This window comes from Schistocerca gregaria, chromosome 8, assembly GCF_023897955.1.
Source record: "Schistocerca gregaria isolate iqSchGreg1 chromosome 8, iqSchGreg1.2, whole genome shotgun sequence".
Taxonomy (NCBI): domain Eukaryota; kingdom Metazoa; phylum Arthropoda; class Insecta; order Orthoptera; family Acrididae; genus Schistocerca; species Schistocerca gregaria.
This window is the reverse complement of record NC_064927.1, coordinates 423,425,339-423,442,178: the sequence shown is the minus strand read 5'-3', so window position 1 is coordinate 423,442,178 and position 16,840 is coordinate 423,425,339. Positions and strand designations below refer to the sequence as shown.

At 44.0% G+C, this 16,840-nt stretch overlaps 1 long non-coding RNA gene across 1 annotated transcript in view; it reads left to right on the top strand.

Moving 5' to 3' along the window:
* LOC126284220 (uncharacterized) overlaps nucleotides 1–8,853 on the top strand; it is a 59,478-nt gene extending 50,625 nt beyond the window's left edge. The window contains exon 2 of the long non-coding RNA XR_007551449.1: nucleotides 8,661–8,853. This is a non-coding gene — a long non-coding RNA (uncharacterized LOC126284220). The remainder of the gene's footprint in view (nucleotides 1–8,660) is intronic.
* The last annotated feature ends 7,987 nt before the right edge of the window (nucleotides 8,854–16,840 follow it).

The window sequence follows — 16,840 nt, the reverse complement described above, 5'->3', positions numbered from 1 at the left end:
ATCGCTCCTGCGAAACGCAACTCGCTCTTTTTTCACATGGTATCTTGCGAACCATGGATGAAGGGTATCAGACGGATGCCATATTCCTTGACTTCCGGAAAGCGTTTGACTCGGTGCCCCACTGCAGACTCCTAACTAAGGTACGAGCATATGCGATTGGTTCCCAAGTATGTGAGTGGCTCGAAGACTTCTTAAGTAATAGAACCCAGTACGTTGTCCTCGATGGTGAGTGTTCATCGGAGGTGAGGGTATCATCTGGAGTGCCCCAGGGAAGTGTGGTAGGTCCGGTGTTGTTTTCTGTCTACATAAATGATCTTTTGGATAGGGTGGATAGCAACGTGCGGCTGTTTGCTGATGATGCTGTGGTGTACGGGAAGGTGTCGTCGTTGAGTGACTGTAGGAGGATACAAGATGACTTGGACAGGATTTGTGATTGATGTAAAGAATCGCAGCTAACTCTAAATATAGATAAATGTAAATTAATGCAGATGTATAGGAAAAAGAATCCCGTAATGTTTGAATACTCCATTAGTAGTGTCGCGCTTGACACAGTCATGTCGATTAAATATTTGGGCGTAACATTGCAGAGCGATATGAAGTGGGACAAGCATGTAATGGCAGTTGTGGGGAAGGCGGATGGTCGTCTTCGGTTCATTGGTAGAATTTGGGGAAGATGTGATTCATCTGTAAAGGAGACCGCTTATAAAACACTAATACGACCTATTCTTGAGTACTGATCGAGCGTTTGGGATCCCTATCAGGTCGGATTGAGGGAGGACATAGAAGCAATTCAGAGGCGGGCTGCTAGATTTGTTACTGGTAGGTTTGGTCATCACGCGAGTGTTACGGAAATGCTTCAGGAACTCGGGTGGGAATCTCTAGAGGAAAGGAGGCGTTCTTTACGTGAATCTCCACTGAGGAAATTTAGAGAATCAGCATTTGAGGTTGACTGCAGTACAATTTTACTGCCGCCAACATACATTTCGCGGAAAGACCACAAGCATAAGATAAGAGAGCTTAGGCCTCGTACAGAGGCATACAGGCAGTCATTTTTCCCTCGTTCTGTTTGGGAGTGGAACAGGGAGAGAAGATGCTAGTTGTGGTACGAGGTACCCTCCGCCACGCACCATATGGTGTATTGCGCAGGAAGTATGTAGATGTAGATGTAGTGATCAATTCCGCATTATGTAGCGATGTCCGGATACTTTTGATCAGTAGAGTATTTTTCGAGTCAGTTTTTTTTTTGCCCACACTGCAGATTGAAGTGGAGAATGCTCCTGGTAATTTCACGCTGTGACGTCACAAAACCCGTCCACGACAGGTCGGGTGCGGAGGTCTTTATCAGAGCGCGTGGTGCAGTGTGCTGCGCTGTGGTGCGGCGTACAGCTTGGCTCGCCGCCACGTCCCTGCCGGGTTGACGACCAGCGAGTCGAGGACGCGGCACCTGCGGATCGCCTCGCCCCCCGCCTGCTGCGTAATGAAGTGCGCCGGCCGTCTGGCTACGGAGAACAGGTTACCCTCTCTCTCCCGCCTGACTCACCGCCCGCAATTACCGCAGCGCGCCGGCCAACTGCCCGACACGGGGCTCAGATGCCGTACGGCAGGAAATCCCCACACCACACGATCTCACGGCTTAAGTGCTCATCACACACTACCACCACTGTAAATTTTTGCAAGTAGTATGAGAGTTTCATTGCCTTTTGAGAGGGAACGAAGACTTATTTTCACCAAACCCTTTACGCTGTATTTAAAAGCATCATCAGCGATCGCACTAGCAGTTGCGGTTTTGTTTACAAATCGGTTTAACGAGATCGCAAACAGATCACAAATGTAAAATTACTTTTCTCGTACTGAGGTTTCCCGGATCTTTTTACGTTCAAAGAGCCGGCTGTTCTGGCGGAGCGGTTCTAGGCGCTTATGTCCGGAACCGCGCTGCTGCTACGGTCGCAGCTTCGAATCCTGCCTCGGGCTTGGATATGTGTGATGTCCTTAGGTTAGTTAGGTTTAAGTAGTTCTAAGTCCAGGGGACTGATGACCTCAGATGTTAAGTCCCATAGTGTTCAGAGCCATTTGAACCATTTTTGGACGCTCAAAGAACAAAAAATATTGATGCACCACGAAGGAATTAAGTCAATGGGACGGTATCGGTAGATGTGATGAACAGGTACATACGAACAAGTGATTACAATTTCAGAACAATTGGATGATTCATTGAAGAGGAAGAGCTTCACAAGTTGAGCAAGTCAAGAGCGCGATGGTCCACCTCTGGCTCGTATGCGAGCAGTTATTTGGCCTGTCATTGATTGGTTTTGTTAGATGTCCTCGTGAGGGATATCGTGCCAAATTCTGTCCAATTCACGTATTGCACAATCAAAATCCCGAGATGGTTCGAAGGCCCTCCCCATAACCTCCAAACGTTCTCAACTCTGCAGAGATCCGGCTACCTCGCTGTACAAGGCAGGGTTTGGCAAGAAGCACGAAGACAAGCAGTAGAAACTCTCGCCATATGGAAAAAAAATGGTTCAAATGGTTCTGAGCACTTTGGGACTTAACATCTGAGGTCATCAGTCCCCTAGAACTTAGAACTACTTAAACCTAACTAACCTAAGGACATCACACACATCCATGCGCGGGACAGGATTCGAACCTCCGACCGTAGCAGTCGCGCGGTTCCGGACTGAAGCGCCTAGAACCGCTCGGCCACCACGGCCGGCCGCCATATGCAGGCGGTCGTTATTTTGCTGAAATGTAAACCCAGAATGGCTTGGAGGCACTCCACACCAACCAACACTGTTGGTTGTCGGGCCGTATGGTTGGCGACAGTCAGCTTTATATTCAACCCCTGTCGGATCCACCACTCTTGCTTGTCGAGCCATATGGGAGACAACTGTTTGGCTGGTATCCCACTACTGTCTGCAGCGTCTCGAGATACGTCTACGGCCTGGAATATCACTGACTGCAAGAGAATTGTTGACAGTGAAGAGTCTCGCTTCGAACTGGGTTCCGATGACCAGCAAAGACCTGTATGGGGACGCTCTGGGATACTAACATGGCTGTCGCCCGCCAAACTGCCAACAACCAGGATTCAACCGGGATTGGTAGTCAGTGGTACCATTTCTTTCCATAGAACGGCCCCTTTGTTTAGCACGGTGACACGTCGACCATATTCTAAGCCCCATTTTGTTGCCCTTCATGGCAAGCCATGCTGGGCTTACGTTTCAACAATGCCCACCCCCTCGCCCCTGTTCAAATCGACAGTTTCTACTTTTGTGCTTGTGCTTGCCAAAACCTACCTCGTCCACCAACGTCGCCGGATCTCTCTGCAGTTCATAACGTTTGCAACGTTATGGACAGGGACTTCTAACCAGCTCGCGCCAGTTAGGCAGAATTTGGTTCGATATCGCTCACGAGGACATCCAGCAGCTCTACCCATCAACGCCAAGCCGAGAAACTGCTTGCATGAGGGATAGAGGTGGACGAACGTGTTATTCACTTGCTTAATTTGTGAAGCTATCTCTTTTAAATCATTCAATTTTTCTGAAACTGTAACCATTCGTTAGTCTATACATGTACTTCATATCAACAGATTTCCGTACTGTTCGCGTAGTTATTTGGGGCAGTTTTGTTTTCTTCTTGACTGTACTTCCATGTGTAAACTTGCTCGTATATTATGACATTTCTCGAGACCACAAATTTATCCTCTGTGGGAAGCAACAAGGGTTCCGAGAAAAATGATAGTGTGAAAAAACTAGTTCACCCTGTTCGTCCATGACATCCAGAAAGGGGAAGATAGAGGCGCCTGGGTGATGCTGTGTTCGTTGACTTCCGGATAGCACTCGATGCACTTCCCGCGGTACCACATAATGACAAAAATACAAACATACGAAATATCAGACCAGCTATGTGACGGGATTGACGAGTTTCTAGCAAACAGAACACAGCATTTCATTCTGAACTGAAAGAAACTTCCGATATAAGTGTAATATCGAGCGTATTCCAAAGTAGTGACGCAGGACCGCCTACATTTCACAAAGTTCATGCGAAACACCCACGATTAAATTGTGCTTTTTTTAGCGGCCTTATAATGTAGCAGCCTAAAATTTTTATTTAAATAACAGTGGCCTAATGTATGCAGTTAAGTGCTAACCGGTTTGACCGCTACGGAAGCTTTTTCATTCAAATTCTAGCTCTTAAGTTACGCTTCATTCAAGGAATAGAGGTCTTTATACGAATCGAGGTAGCGAAAAGTTTGCACGAACTTATATATTCATTTTAAAGAGAATATTTCAAAACAGTCACCACCGACGTCGTACATTTCTATTCACGTTCAAGCTCGAAACATGTCAAAAATAGTGAAATGACGTCACACGCTGTTGTAACAATTCGCACATGTTATCTTCGCTACAAGGTAAGATATACCTCGAGTACATTTGTTTCCTCGTCGTTTTTCTGTCGTTACAATAGTGGAGAATCGGCTTCCACATCTGTGTGCTTAGACGATTCGAATTAATATTCTTTAAGTTTTTTATGATAAAAATTGCATACCAGCCACCAAACGACTGCCAAAATATTGCCAGTTGTATCAAAACCTAATTTGATTGATTTGTGTTTGCGATGTCGAAGGAACTGTATGTCGGCTCGAATACCACTATCTCAAAATATTGCTTCATTCAGCAATGTCTGCTGTAGACCCAGGCATTTACTTGCTGATTTTCCAAAATTAAAGAAACAGAATTTATTACTTCTGAAAGTTGCAGATTTTTCTCATCTGTGAAAGGGCGTTCTTCACTGCCCTGCCGTGCGTCTTTGTTAGTTCTGAGACCATCGGATCGTTCCCAGATTTAGTCCTGCCGTGGTGCAGCGCTCATTCGCAAAGAAAACTTGTAACCTTATTTCGTCCTGTCAAAATGTTCACCATATTCCCTTGCGAGCTTAAGCGGATCTACGTCTCCAAAGAACGTCAGTCTGGAAAAAAAACTTTATCTGTTATTTTGAGCCAGTCGGCGAGCAAACGCATGACTCCTGAAAGAATTTATGATAAGCTAGGTTGAACTAATTGACGTACCAACGTACCACGAAGGAACCGGCTGGTTGCATCAAGTTGTGGTAAACTTCCATGAGGGCCAGTTTCAAATAATGTCCTCCATGCATTTGTTTCACAAGCGTCACCTCGTCCTATGGTAATTTTATTTCATACATTTTTTAACTATTGGTTACTTACGTAATAAATGTTAGAGTACAGAGTGATGAGACAAAAACTGAATGCGCGTGTTGGCGTTACGGGCATATGATGCGGTACGGAAAATAACTTACATAAGCGGAGCGGAAACAAATGAGCAATTCATGAAGTGCTAATGCGCGCCAAAAATGTGGAGGTCCACTGGCTAAGCGACACTGAAGTGAGGAGATCGTGATGGCTAGAGCTGCGCTCTATCTAAACTATGGTTCAGTAATTTTAGTACAGTACGTAAAAGAAGCAGTAAATGGTAGGAGTACAGGTAATGTTGGTAGCAGTGGTAGCGAAAGAAACGCTAACGAATGTCTGAGAGAGGAACTGGGAGCTTTTTTTCCTTCTTTTCTTTTTTTCTTTGTTAGAGATGCACATTGTTCAGCATGAGTCCTTTGTTTGTTGTTTGGCTCATTGTTGTTAGAACCGCACATGATTCAGTATTAGTCCATATGTATTTTATATCCTTACAAAATACAAATTCAATTTTATACGTAATAAATATTACCTATTTGCACCTCTTTCCGTAAACTCTGCGCTTTTACGCAAGCAAAACAACAACCTTTGATGAGAGAGCAGTATACATGCAGAAACACCGAACAACATCTATAGAATTATTATTGTTATTTTGTACTCAGTAGAACGATCTTCATCATGATCAAAGGCAAGAGTTTACTTTTATTACTGATGAGTGCGAAAGCTGTTTAGCAAATAACAGAAACATGTTTCATACAAGCTCGACGAAGTATTGAAGCGATGTTTGATATGTTTCTGTTTCGTGTTCTTTTTTTCTGCTTTTTTTTTTAGGAAACTGCGTTTTCTAGTGCTCTTGATAAATCTGTTTTTTTTTCATTTTTACTAAAACATCCCTCTGTTGCATTTTAAAAATAATCAATAATTTTTACTGTTACTAGTCACTGTTTCTTTATTTCCACGAAGCGTTTCAAAGGTTTAAACCTCCATCATCAGGTGGAACTGCATTTGTTAGTCTGACATGTGTGTGTGTGTGTGTTGTGTTATGATTTTTCGGAGGAACTTGTGGCACTGTCTAGTGGGACAAACAAAGCACTATTTCGTAATATGGTTTTGGGCTTCCTTTGATAAGAAGTAAACGTATATCTCCAGAATGAGATTTTCACTCTGCAGCGGAATGTGCGCTGATATGAAACTTCCTGGCGGATTAAAACTGTGTGCCCGACCGAGACTCGAAATCGGAACCTTTGCCTTTCGCGGGGAAGTGCTCTGCCATCTCAGCTACCGAAGCACGACTCACGCCCGCTACTCACAGCTTTACTTCTCCCAGTATCTCGTCTCCTACCTTTCTCATTTTGGAAACATCCCCCAGGCTGTGGCCAAGCCATGTCACCGCTATATCCTTTCTTTCAGAAGTGCTAGTTCTGCAAGGTTCGCAGGAGAGCTTCTGTAAAGTTTGGAAGGTAGGAGACGAGGTACTGGCAGAAGTAAAGCTGTGAGTACCGGCCCTGAGTCGTGCTTCGGTAGCTCAGATCGTAGAGCACTTCCCCGCGAAAGGCAAAGGTCCCGAGTTCGAATCTCGGTTGGGCACACAGTTTTAATCTGTCAGGAAGTTTGAAACGTATATCTAACGGTAAAAATAAAGTAAGTAAAAGAATGGTCACAGGTTCCTTTCACTGCCGTAAGTGAAACGATTGTGTGAGTACTGGAGGTACTCTATTTTACTTATTTTATTTTTACCGCTAGATATACGTTTACTTTTTTATCGAAAGAAACCCAAAACCACGTTCTGAAACAGTGCTTTGTTTGTCCCACTAGACAATGCTACAAGTTCCTCCAAAAATCGTAACATAACACACACATAGATGTCATACTAACAAATGACCCACCTGATGATGGAGGTTTAAACCTGTGAAACGCTTCGTGGAGATAAATAATGACTGGTAACAGCAAACTTGCTGATTCATTTAATGTCAATAACGGTCACGGTAAAGCCTAACCTAAAACGTTCGCGTTGAAACAATTTTCGAATAAACCAAGAATTAAACATTTATAATCTTTCTTTAAATACTGCTAATTTTTAAGTAACAGGTATCACGATAACTATGTAGAAGAAAATATTCTGTGGGTTATGCGGCCCTTTATATATCCTCCTCGCTCAATTTCTAGATGGTTCACCGCTTCCCGTTTCTAGGGGAATCTAGTAAGACAGAGGTCACATATGCAAAGAAAAGCGATCGAAATGAGGAAAAGACCAATAGGTATGCAACACACTTAACGTACAGTAACGCGGTTGCGATCTCAGCTGAGAAAAGCTGCTGGGAAAAGCACCGTAGCCTGCGCTTACTTATGACAGTCTGGGACAGTTTTACGGTCACCATCTGGGAATGAGCATCTCGTAAATGGTGAACCTTGTCCGTTGCTGAGAGCATTTGCTGACAGTGGCTGAAAGACAGTGAAACCACGAGTAGACGACAAGGAGTTGGATTTCCACGCTTCACCACAGAGTGTGTAAACCGGGGACTTGTCCGCTCTGGAAACCACTGTAGGCGCTGCTCTGTGGTAGGTAAGACGAAAGAGTACGAGTACAATGGCGGTGCTACCACCAGTGTTTCGGAGCCTACCGTTCACGACACACACTCTGTTGTACATGGGTTTCCTCGGCAGTCGACTGTTTCCGTTCCCATTTTGACCAAACGCCCTCGTCAGCTACGATCGCAGTGGGCATAGGATTGTCGGGACAGGACTGTGTACCAGTGGAAGCAAATCGCTTTGACGGATGGATTTCGCTTCTTTTTTACATCAGATCAACACCTTGGTCGGATACGCCGTCGTCCAGGGTAGAGCTGTCCACAGCATCCACCAAGAGTGTGCAGTCGATCGTTGAGTTTCGAGCGTGCCGAGTTTCTGCGACGTAGCGTGGAAAAAGTACATCGGCGAGTCTTTCCGAACGTGCGGAGCCGTATCTTGCATCTCAGGTACTCGTGATTGTGCTTCTGAAAGTAGGTCAGTGAGGTGGGAAAACACCAGCCACGTCAGGTGACGGCATCTGTGTTCAGTGCAGAGTCGCGAGTCGCCAGTCCCCCAGTGTATATATGCCGTTACTAAGCACCAACAAATACCGGATCTCGCGAAAACCCGCCTTTGATTGTACGATTTGATGTAATAAAATGATGGGAACCGTCTTACTGATGGTTAAAGAATTATTGTAACACGTGTATTGTAAAAGTACGCCGTTCTAAGGCAACAGCACACTGAGGAACCGTCAAAACGCATTGTTCTTGGTACAGTTTGCGTAATGGGACGCGAAATTAAAGTGTCACCCATCCACAAGGACCAGCTCACTTTGCAGTTAAATATAACTTTAATTTAGTGTTTTGTTTATGTATTCGTAATATTTTGTAATGTTTGTAAAATAATTAAAGTTTTTATTTTTGTTTTGTATGTTTCATGTTTGGAGAGAGCAGCGCAACTCGCGGAAACAGCATCTTCACTGCCGGAACCAGAAAGAAAATTGCTGGCCACTAGATGTCGCGGGTCAACGGCCAAAGAGCAGCAGAAGATCCTGTGACCGGGTTGTTGCGTCGAAACTCCAACAGTCAAATAAATAAAAATTTGTAACTTTCCAGAGTAATGACGTTACAGAATGTTTAGTTCATGTTGTATTTAGTTCAGTTCTGTTTTGTCGAGTCTGATGTTCACATCCGTATGTAGCATATACGAAGACAGTAAAATAGTGTATGCTCTAAAGCTTAAATACGTCTTCGAGAATTATTTATGAAGAGTTACATCGAGGAAGAATTATTACTGAATTTTTCCAAGATATTAATTTTCAGAAGACTTTGATTTCGATTTTTGAATCTTAAAGGTTTTACAGTCTGATTTTAATATGGGAAAAATAAGATAACTCGTAAGAATATAATTTACTAGAAGAAACAAACGACATCTACATTTCAAAAGTTTGCGCAAAACAGTTGGAGTGAGTGACGTAATTTTGCACGAACGACTCAACTGAAGGTGTTTTAATTACAGTTTCGTTCAAGAATATTTCATAGAGAACTTTAAAAGAATGTAAATAATTTTTTTGAATTATATGTAAACGACTTAGGTAACGAAGTCAGCACATGGTCATATTTCAAACAGAAATCATTCAGCCATACGCGTCGTTACACAACATTTGTTAGAAATAAATGTCAGCTAATAACGTACGTACGATTAATGCTTTTAGGAGCTGGTAAGATATGAAGTATGGTCACAAATCTCTTATGGTCACTGTTGTGTAATGAGCAGAGACGCATATTGGTATTGTAACAGATTATGTGTTACTGCTTCGCGTACCACTCGAACCAAACTTTTTTTTACTAGCTTTTAGATTTTCTAATAGGTTCTCTCACTTTATTAATTTAACAGAAGAATATTCTATAATATTCGGTGTACACTCATAAGCCACAATATTATGACCACCGACCTACTATCGATATAAACTCGTCCAGGCGATAGCAGCGTCACCCGGTGAGGAATGATTGCTAGTCAGACACACACGCGGTGGATATAGTATCAGTGAGCGAGCTGTTGTGTCTAGAATGGGAAAAGCGTGCGATCCATCTGAGTTTGACCGAGGGCAGATTGTGATGGTCCGGAGGCTCGTTAGGAGCATTTCGAAAAATTCACTACTTCCAAGACTGCTGTGATGAGTGTCTTTGACACGTGGCGAAAACAAGTTGAAACCACGTCCAGACATCGTGGACTTGGGCGGTTACCCCTCATTATGGACGTCGGACTCGTATGCTGGGCAGACTGGCAAAACATTATAGGCGGGAGACTGTGGCGGAGCTAACATTAGACTTTAATGCTGGTTGAAGTACAGGTGTGTCTGAACACACAGTGCACCGAACAGTCCTAACGATGGACCTTCACAGCCGACGAACACGTGCCAATGTTAACACCTCGATGTCGGCAAGTACGACTGAAATGAACACATCACCATCGGCACTCGACGTTGGCGCAGCGGCAGAGCGTAGCATGGTCTCATGAAGCCCGTTACCTTCTTCGTTATGCCGACGGGAGGATGCGAATCCGTCGTATTTCAGGGGAACATCTCCTTGACACCTGTACTGTGGTACGGCGACGAACTGGCGGCGGCTCCATGGGTCCATTGGAGATAGTGCAAGGCACCATGACGGCCAAGCAGTAGAGTACACTGGTTGCAGACCACGTACACCCCTTCATGGAGACCATGTTTCCCGACGGCAGCGGCATTTTTCAGCAAGATGATGCACCATGTCACAAGGTTTTGCCTATCTATATCTGAATTCCGCTCCAGCTACTGCCGGCTCTGGATGCTGACGAGTCCTCTCCATTTGGCTCGGTCCTCCCACCACTTTTCTTCCTCCACTTGCTGCCAGGTCGCACCTCTCCTTTCCACAGATATTCTCCCGTTTTCCGCCATTTTCTTGGGTGCCCTCTAGGTCTTTTCCCATCCATCTTTAGCTCTTCCATAATTTTGGGGAGTCTCTGCCCATGCATCCTCTTAACATTGCCATACCATCTTAATCTCTTTTTTTTTCAATTTCTTCTCTCATGCTTTCTTGTTTAAGGTCCTTTCTAATCTCTACATTCCTTACTCTGTCCATTCTTGTTTTTCCCTTAACTGCTCTGAGAAATTTCATTTCCCCCATTTGCAGTCTGCTCCAGTCCCTTTCTGTCATTGTCCATGGGGAAGTAATAATTGTTATACATAAGGAGTTTTGCTTTTTCTGAAACGTCCTTATTCCAAATCAGGTGTTTTATTGTTTTGTAGAAATTACCTTCTATGAATTTCGTTAATTATTCTTCCATCCCTGGATATTTCACTCCCTAAATAAGTGAAACTTTCTACCACTTTGAGGGGTTCTCCATTCAAGGTTTTATTTCCGTTGATCCCTTTCTCTCTTCCAAATACCATTAGTTATCTTTATTTATTTGTAATACATACCTTTTGATTATTTCCTTCCACGCATCAAGCTGTAACTGTACATTTACCTCTTTATCATTCCATATTACCATATCATCTGCAAAAATCATATTTTTATCTTTTTATTTTACTATATCTTTAACTACCCTATTCATTCCCTCCATCACAACATTAAACAGTGCAGGAGATAGAATACTTCCTTGCTTAAGTTTTTTTAAGGTTTTGTATTATCGCGAAATATGGGAGAGAGTGTCACAGAAATGATACAGGATTTGGGACGGACATCATTAAAATAAAGGCGTTTTTCGGTGTGACGGAATCTTCTCACAAAATTTCAATCACCAACTTTCTCCTCTGAATGCGAAAATATTTTGTTGACACCGACCTACATGGTGACGAACTATCACCACCATAAAATAAGGGAAATCAGAGCTCGTACGGGAAGATACAGGTGTTCATTCTTCACGCGCGCTATACGAGATTGGAATACTAATGGTGAAGGTGGCTCGATGAACGCTGTGCGAGGTACTTAAATGTGATTTGCAGAGTATCCTTGTAGCTGTAGATGTAGAAGTTCAGGAGTGAGAAGGAGTGGTTCGAGGAACACAGTGGCGAGTTCCGATTGATGTGCTCGCATCCCAGCTCGCCAAATCTGAACCTCATAGAACATAACTGGATGTGACTAACCGTGGCGGTAGAGCTCACCGCCCCCCCCCCCCCCCCCGCCCCCCTCCTCGGAATTTACGGGAATCAGGTGCCTTCTGTGAGCAAATGTAATGCCAACTCCCCCAAGGTCTTATTGCTTCTATGCCACGACGTGTCACCGCTGTTATCCGTGCCAAAGGTTGAAATACCGGCTGTAAGCTCGGTGGTCATAACATTCTGTCTGGTCAGTGCAAGTGCGCTCTTACTGAAGAGTGAGGTTGTTTTATTGTCTTTATCTACGGGACAGCTCGCACTACTCGCAGTAAGATATTTTGCATTTTCTTCTTTCATATTTTGTATTTCACATCTTGTAAAGATCATGCAACTGGAAAGGAACAGTGGTCAAGTAAGAATAATGTTATGGTTGGGACTTGAAAATTTACGTAACAAATAAAAACACCTACAGCCGTCCTTATGATTTTATTTTATTTTGTCGCTACCAGTTTCAACGCTTCAGTGAGTCATCTTCAGCCTGTTTTTGATGCAGTACAGGTTGATATGATCCCCGTTCATAACACATTAGTTGCATTACTGGACTGATGACACGTTATCTGCGTATCTAGCTATGTGCCGGACATCCATCATGTTGGAAGTACATCGCCATTCTGTCATGCAGTGAAACATCTTGTAGTAACATAGGTGGAACATTACGTAGGAAATCAGCATACATTGCACCATTTAGATTGCCATCGATAAAATGGGGGTCAATTATCCTTCCTCCCATAATGCCGCATCATACATTAACCCACCAAGATCGCTGATGCGCCACTTGTCGCAGCCGTCGTGAATATTCCGTAGCCCAATGGTGCGTACTATGCAGGTTTACGTTATCGCTGTTGGTGAATGACGCTTCGTCGCTAAATAGAACGCGTGCAGAAATTCTGTTATTGTCCCGTAATTTCTCTTGTGCCCAGTGGCAGAACTGTACACGACGTTCATAGTCGTCGCCATGCAATTCCTGGTGCATAGAAGTAAGGTACAATGGTGCAATCGATGTTGATGTAGCATTCTCAACACAGACGTTTTTGAGATCCCCGATTCTCGCACAGTTTGTCTGCTGCTGATGTGCGGATTAGCCGCGACATCAGCTAAAACACCTACTTGGGCATCAACCATGCCGAGCGACGTGGCGCAGTGGTTAAACACTGGACTCGCATTCGGGAGGACGACGGTTCAATCCCACGTCCGGCCACCCTGATTTAGGTTTTTCGTGATTTCCCTAAATTGCTTCAAGCAAATGCCTGGATGGTTCCTTTGAAAGGGCACGGCCGACTTCCTTCCCCGTCCTTCCCCAATCCGATGAGACCGATGACCTCGCTGTCTGGTCTCCTTCCCCAAACCAACCAACCAACCATCAACCATAGCGGCATCCCATAGCGCCATCTGGTTTCCTCCTTCAAGCTAGACGAGTTTCGTTCTTTGTAGTTTTTTCGTTTGACGCTTATTTCGTGAGATATTTGGCCCGTTCACTATCAATGGACCACCCTGTATTATACGTACTTGCTAGTGCATTGGAGGCCGCGACCCCAAGCCTGCCGCCGACGCACTCCTCAAATCGTAACACCGCGCCGCGAGCGATCCATCCTCCTCCGTAACGGTCACTCCAACAATCGCCAACACGACATAGGCCCAAGCAACGGGCAAGCACGACCACTAGGGCCGCGTAGTGGAAAACCGAGAGAACCAGAAGAGGAAATCGAAGAGAAAATGCTCATGCCAGCTCTAACGGCATTACTGCCCCTACTAGATAAGAGTATCACTGGTGCCACTGACTCCCCGGCGGCTCAATGGTTTTACTAAAAACTGAGAATGACGAAATAATTTCATCTTACGTGGAAAACTACGTAAAGTTGTGTCGCATTATTTGTAATGGAACTTTTATAAGCTGATGTCCGTATTAACTGGACATAGTATTTTGCTTTACACATTATACCAAATTCGTGCATACTGTGAAACATTACAATCGTTTCCGCTTCATAAGCAGCAGGTTTCGCTGCTCGCTCGCAACGGGAAATACAAACAAAGGCGGTTCCGCCGCCAATTTTGTTGCACGACGCGGCCGGCCGCGGGTGCAACAGAACCCATGTAGACGGGTGGAAATAAATGTGTCAGGCTTCATAATACGTATTTATATGTGTCGTGTATTATGGATTTCTTGTACGTGAATGTGAATCTGCACTTGAACTTTCTGAATCCTCCCCACACCTTTCCATAAAGCGTGGCCAAATCTTAGTTGGGAAGTAGTTCTGTAGTATAGTGGTGCCAACCTTACTCCTGGGTAAGGGATCAGATAGGCAGCACAGGCAGGTAAAAGTCAAAGACGTTCCAGTGTCACAAGATTTGGGGTGGAGAGGTTGGTCACGGCCAAGTGGTTCGACCATACCCTCCACCGGGGCCCAGGAAGACCTCTGCGTGCCCGTGATATTCTGGGAGTGTTACAGAAGACGGGTAAGTGGGCAGACATGCCCTCAGTGCATCTGTCTCAATGTTCACGCGTGGAAGAGAGGTATTTGATATTTGCACTAATTCTTTTATTCCAGCTTCGGATTGTGTAAGGAAATGAATGTTCTCGTTTAATTTCGGAAATTTGACCCCCTGTTGCCCAGAAGCCCATTATCCTCAGATGATGCTGTAATTTACCGTCTAGTAAGGTCATCCGAAGACCAGTATCAGCTGCAAAGCGATTTAGAAAAGATTGCTGTATGGTGTGTCAGGTGGCAGTTGACGCCAAATAACGAAAAGTGTGAGATGATCCACATGAGTTCCAAAAGAAATCCGTTGGAATTCGATTACTCGATAAAAAGTACAATTCTCAAGGCTGTCAATTCAACTAAGTACCTGGGTGTTAAAATTACGAACAACTTCAGTTGGAAGGACCACATAGATAATATTGTCGGGAAGGCGAGCCAAAGGTTGCGTTTCATCGGCAGGACACTTAGAAGATGCAACAAGTCCACTAAAGAGACAGCTTACACTACACTCGTTCGTCCTCTGTTAGAATATTGCTGCGCGGTGTGGGATCCTTACCAGGTGGGATTGACGGAGGACATCGAGAGGGTGCAAAGAAGGGCAGCTCGTTTTGTATTATCGCGTTATAGGGGAGAGAGTGTGGCAGATATGATACACGAGTTGGGATGGAAGTCATTACAGCATAGACGTTTTTCGTCGCGGCGAGACCTTTTTACGAAATTTCAGTCACCAACTTTCTCTTCCGAATGCGAAAGTATTTTGTTGAGCACAACCGACATAGGTAGGAATGTACATCAAAATAAAATAAGAGAAATCAGAGCTCGAACAGAAAGGTTTAGGTGTTCTTTTTTCCCGCTCGCTGTTCGGGAGTGGAATAGTAGAGAGATAGTATGATTGTGGTTCGATGAACCCTCTGCCAAGCACTTAAATGTGAATTGCAGAGTAGTCATGTAGATGTAGATCCTCCTCACACAGTGGATGCCCACGTAAAATATTGGAAGACTTTGGTGGTATACATTTGGCCAAAGCAATTCAGTCTTGCCCGTAGACATGTGCGTGCAGATTAGTATATAATATATCCGAGATATAAGTTATAAAATTGTAATATCTGTAAACTGGAAAAATTGCTGCAATCGCTGTAAAGTCGAGTGATATTGTTTAAAATACATAGATAATCAATTGTCGTCAATCTTTAACATACCTTAAAAGTCACAAAGGGGTCACGTTAAAGGAATTCATTTAAAATAAAAGATACAGAATGCAGGGACCCACACAGCGTGTGAGCCCTCCAGCCCCTTGCCTAGTAGCGTACAGAAAGGGCACGCTCTCTAGGTAGCGCTCTCAAGCTCCCCTCCCCAGTTATCCGTTGCGCAATTTTCATCCAGGGCTTGACGACATCAACTTTCATCTGGAGTCCCTAGGCAATGAGGTTTGACGGTAATCTTTCAACTGGAATTTTTATTTATGTATACAACAGACAGACCAATATGACTAGTATACGGACAAAGGAGAAACGTGCGTTTTAGTAGAGCTAACGAAGGAGTTTTACGCCCGTCTACTTAGTAAGTAAACTGTGTGATTTGCGAGCGAGAAACAGCCGACAGCTGCCTCTGGGGTGAGCTGCGATAGCCTATACCACTTTGAGGGACACGTACCATATCCAAACGTGGCACCGTTTCTGAGCGTCCAGCAGTACGTTCAACTCGGCACACTCATCGTTGACGTTCGAAATCACGGTGCGTGTGGCGACGGCTCAACGGCTGCTCGAAACTTGCACCACAGCACGGATGCAGGGCGATGGCGTAGCGGACACTACCGTAGGCTTCCGTGCTACCTGTGACAGTAATCCAAAGCAGGAACAGAACATTTTCACGAACTGCCGTATCTGTTGATATGTGGTGTCTTTCCCGACAGCGATTGCATCTTGCAGCAGGAAACTGCCCGTGTCGATTAAAACAAATTTTGCACATGTTATCATTATATTATCGGCTATAACCCGGATTTTTTCAGTTTATTTTATGAGGGCGGTGATGGATACTTTTAGAACACATACTATGATGTGAGAAACATTTTGTTACAGGTTACTTTACTTGTCGCTTTCAAAAATGGCAGGTTGTTCTTAGTAATTACATGAACAATCTGTTTACCCGTTTTTAATATCAGTGTTAGAACTCTCGTAATTTTTTAAAAATTTATAGACATGACACATAACAATTTTTATTTCACAAGAATTTACATAAATTTGACAGTAACGCTCTTTGGAAAATTTTGTACCATAGGAAGTTATACTATAGTATGTACAAAGCCCATGGGAAACTTCACCTGTTTATCTTCAATGATTCAGCAGAAAATGATCCTTACACACTGAAAAGTGAAAGTTGCGGGAAATGTAGAAAAGGATTTTACTAGCATTTATGCCAGAAACAAGTACCTTAATGTTGACCACAGCTGTACATAGTCTTTCTGATATTCATGTAGGTCTTTTCTTCAAGTCTAATATTTCTGCTGTGCCC